Source organism: Heptranchias perlo, chromosome 20 (genome assembly GCF_035084215.1).
Source record: "Heptranchias perlo isolate sHepPer1 chromosome 20, sHepPer1.hap1, whole genome shotgun sequence".
Lineage (NCBI taxonomy): Eukaryota > Metazoa > Chordata > Chondrichthyes > Hexanchiformes > Hexanchidae > Heptranchias > Heptranchias perlo.
In genome coordinates this window covers 14,605,537-14,610,285 of record NC_090344.1, presented here as the reverse complement: position 1 = coordinate 14,610,285, position 4,749 = coordinate 14,605,537, and the positions used below count along the sequence as shown (strand labels likewise).

Genomic DNA, 4,749 nt, shown 5'->3' with positions numbered 1-4,749 from the left:
TTTCGAGCTTTTCACCATTTAGAAAGTACTCTGATTTATCCTTTTAGGTCCAAAGTGGATGACCTCACACTTGACGAAATTCATATCGATTTGCCACAATTTTGCACATTCATTTATTATATTAATGCCTCTCTGTAATTTTATGCTTTCATCTGCACTGCTTACAATGCTGCCCATCTTGGTGTCAACGGCAAACTTGGATATGTGGCTTTCTATCCCGTCATCTAATATCCGCCTGAATTGGGAAAAATCCAAATTCAGTTTCAATCTCCTCATCATCTTGAGACATTTTATTTGCTTCATGTGTATTGCGTCAACGAATCTTCGGCATTCAGTCCACTGGAGCTCAAACATCCTCTGGATAAAATTCAGTTCCACCAACAGCAGAACTGAAAAGATGTGAGAAGACAATTGGTGACTTTTCACGAAAAGGAGAAACACATGCGGGCTCGTCCGGGACTTGAACCCGGGACCTCTCGCATATCACTCAATGAAACTCCCGAAGCGAGAATCATACCCCTAGACCAACGAGCCGCTGTTACTTTAGTTGGGCAGCCAGTGTAAAAGTTGGTTGCGTCTCACAGCCGAACGACCATGCTTTCAGACCACTTCGATCTATTCAATCTCGTTTTCTGTTCGGGTGGACAGCAATATCAAGTTGTGCACCAACTATTTCCATTCACCAATATTAGTCTCCCTTTACCAAATTGCTTTGGAGTGCACGACTTGAGTTATCAAGAAAGACGTTTCAGAATTAGTTGCTCTTAAAATACATTGCTTGTGAGGATACTCAGAGTCGTGTCGATTTATGGCACGCTCTGTTCCCTTTGCATTGCAACCGACACATAGAATTGAATCATAGAAAGCTTACAGCACGGAAAGAGGCCATTCGCGCATTCGAGTCCGTGCGAGATCTCTGCAAGTGCAATCCAGCTAGAACCACTCCCCCGCCTTTCCCCGAAGCCCTTCATTTTTTTCCCTTTCAAGGACTTATCCAGCTCCCCTTTGAAGGCCATGATTGAATCGGCCTCCATCACACCCTCGGGCAGTGCATTCGAGATCCGAACCTCTCGCTGTGTAAAAAAGTTTTTCCTCATGTCACCTTTGGTTATTTTGCCAATCACTTTAAATCTATGTCCTCTGGTTCTTGACCCTTCCGCCAATGGGAACAGTTTCTCTCCATCTTCCATGCCTCGATCCTTCATGATTTTGAATACCTCTATCAAATCTCTACAAAACCATCTCTGTTCCATGGAGAACAACCTCAGATTCTCCGGTCTATCCACGTAAGTAAAGTCCCTTATCCCTGGAATTATGACAGTATTTTTTTCCTGCACCCCCTCGAAGGCCTTCACATCTTTCCTGAAGTGCGGTGTCCCGAACCCCACACAAAATTTCAGTTGTGTTCGAACCAGTGTGTTGTAAAATTTCATCCTGACTTCTATACTTTTATACTTTTGCACTCTATACATCTATTTCTAAAGCCCAGGATCTCTTATGCTTTTTAACCGCTTTCTCAACCTGCCCTGCCACATTCAACGATTTGTACACATAAACCCCTCTTTGTTCATCTACCGCTTTTACATTTGTGCCCTGGAGTTTATTTTGCCTCTCCTCGTTTTTCCGACCGAAATGTATCACTTCGCATTTTTTTTGCGTTAAGTTTCATCTGCCCCGTCTCCGCCCATGCCACCAGCCTGTCTATATCCTTTGAAGTCTATCACTATCCTTATCACTGTTTACTACCCTTCCAAGTTTTGTTTCATCTGCAAATTTTGAAATTGTGCTCTGTGCACTCAAGTCCAAGTCATTAATATATATCAAGAAAAGCAGTGGTCCCAGCACTGATCCCTGGGGAACGCCACTGTACACCTCTCGCCAGTTCGAAAAACAACAGTTTACCAGTAATCTGTTTCCTTCTGTTCGTCAATTCTGCATTTATGTTGTTTCTGCCCCGTTTATTCCATGGGCCGCAATCTTGATGAGAAGCCGACCATGCGGCACTTTAGCAAACACCTTTTGAAAGTCCTTATACACCACATCAACTAAATTGCCCTCATCTATCCTCTCTGTTACCTCATCAAAAAACTCTAACAGGTCAGTTAAACACGATTTGCCTTTAACAAATCCGTGCTGCCTTTCCCTAATCAATCCACCCTCGTCCAAGTGGCTGTTAATTCTGTCCCGGGTTATGGTTTCGAAACGTTTCCCCACCGCTGAGGTTAAACTGACTGGCCTATAATTGCTGGGTTTAATCGTACACCCTTTTTTGGACAAGGGTGTAACCTTTGCAATTTTCCAGTCCTCTGGCACCACCCACATATCGAGGGATGTTGATAGTTTATGGCCAGTGCCTCCGCAATTTCCACCCTTACTTCCCTCAACAACCAAGCATGCATCCCATCCGGACGTGGTGGCTTATCTACTTTAAGTACAGCCAGCCGTTCAAGTGCCTCTTCTTTATCAATTTTTAGACCATCCAGTATCTCAACGATAACTTCCTTTGCTGAGACTCTGTCTTCTTGGTAAAGATAGATGCAAAATACTCATTTGTTACCTCGGCCATCCCCTCTGCCTCCATGAGTAGATCTCCTTTATCGTGCCGAATCGGCCTCACCCCTCCGCTTACTACCCGTTTACTGTTTACATGCCTGTCGAAGTCTTTTGGATTCCCTTTTATGTTGGCCGTCAGTCTATAGTCATATTTCTCTTTGCCTCTCATTTCCTTTTTCACTTCCCCTCTGAACGCCCTAAATTCGGCCTGGTGAATTAACGCATAAAAAAGTTAGCATTTCTTTCAGCCGGAAACAGAAAGTTACTGGTTGATCAATGGCGATTTGAACAAGCATTCGTCTTTTTTACAGAGTTGAATGAGTTTTGCGAAATTAATACAGTGAACTAATACAGTAAAGTTGAATTCCTGATCGGGAACCGCCTCAGACAGCGCATTACTGCCCATCCCTGGGAAACAAGATACTATCGAAACTTTGACAACACATCGCAGTTCCCGTTACAAAGACACAGCTTGCCAGCTGTCCCGAAATTTGGAACCTGGACAGGGATTTAAACGCTGGACCTTCAGCTCACTGCCCACTTTAAAAGTCTGATACTCTACCGACTGAGCTACCCAGGCTCGATACTATATAAGCTCCCATCGTACATATTCATGGGAGGTCTCTGAATTATCCCTGCAGCCGGCGAGCAAGGGTGAGGTCCGTTTGATAAAATTCTCAGCAACGTGTTGAGGAGAATCCTTGTTCCTGTTGAACATGATGTAAGAAACATGGACAGTGAACTCGTGAGTTTCCAATTCTTCTTGTTTGTGCCAATTTTCTTGTCATTCGTTAGCACCAATTAAAATAACACTTTACCCAGCGGCTCAAATGCTGAACTTGTCCCACACGGGAGTTGGAAAAAGCCTCTCGATCTTTCAGCGTATTAACATCTATAAGCTGAATAATTTCACCCGTTGCACAGTGACAACAGGCAGAATATTTCCCTTCCAAATTTTGCCAACACGAAACTTCCAACCGATGAATATCGGCTTAACGAAAAGAAGAATTGTTTGTTTGGTTCTTTAGATTTAAAGATCTCGTACCGGCCCCTTTGCCATATGAGCTGCCGCTAAAAGCCCCCTCTCCCCCGATGAACAAGTAAACTGGCACCTGCTATTGCAAGACGACAGGCCGGAGGAACCCAAGAGCTCCCATGGGAACACTAAGAAGTAGATGCGTTATTGAACATAACAGCTGTACCTTGAACTCCAGTCAAAATGTTCGGAGTAAAAGGTTTGATTGTTTTAGAAGACGCTCGAACTCACAACCTGGTCATTTCTGGAGCCCATACTGCTATAAATAAGTAACGCACGCTCAATAATTGTGCAACACGAGAGCAGCGAACAACCGACAGCATCAGCGCTCCTGCCAAACAGCTTCATTTTCGGTCTCTCAATTATCACTTCGAGATCTTTCTCAAACAGAAGCCTCCAATCAAGATGCGCTTCATTAAATAACAATTCTTAAATCAAGAGAGTTTTGATCGATCATGACTAAAGCATGTACAATTTCCTCACCTGTTCCTTTTAATCCCTGGGATGGTAAACATCAGGTCGTGGAGATTTGTCTATCTTTAGCCTAATTATTTTCTCCATTGCCATTATTTTACTTATACGAATCCCCTTGATTTATTAACAGTTTTCCTCGTGTCTCTGGTATGTTAGCCTCATCCATTTCTGTGACGACCGATGCAAAGTAAAAATTTAGCAACTCTGCCATTTCCTGATTTTCAATTCCAATATCACCTCCATCTGTCTTCAAGCGGCCCACATTACTCCAAGCCTTCCTTCGTTCTCTTAATATATTTGGAAAAACCTTGAGAGTTGTCCTCATTTTCCCTCACAAGTTTTCCTCCTTTTCCCTTTTTGCTCCTCTTACGCTTTTTTTAGTTTCAGCACCACAATAAACAACACTTCGCTGTAAAGTTCGACTCAATAGTTCTCCAATGTCAGAGCGACAATTGTCTGATCCCCGAATTTATTTAATGTAACAAATACAATCACACATAATCATCCGTGTATCAACGCACTGATGGAGACACAAAGATGAACACAGCGAGAAATCCAGTCAGTGTCGGAATGCACAGGTGAACGGACAAGCGAAACAGACAGAGATGAAACGGCCTGAACCCCCGACAGTGAAGTGTCGCTGATAGATATTAATGAGAGGAGGTGGAGATAAAGTGTCATCAATT

General features: G+C 43.3%; 1 non-coding gene across 1 annotated transcript; it reads right to left on the bottom strand.

Moving 5' to 3' along the window:
- Positions 1-445: 445 nt before the first annotated feature.
- Positions 446-534, bottom strand: trnap-cgg (transfer RNA proline (anticodon CGG)). Its single transcript is given in 2 exon segments — positions 446-481; positions 499-534. It is a non-coding gene; the product is annotated as a tRNA-Pro (tRNA).
- Between the last annotated feature and the right edge of the window lie 4,215 nt (positions 535-4,749).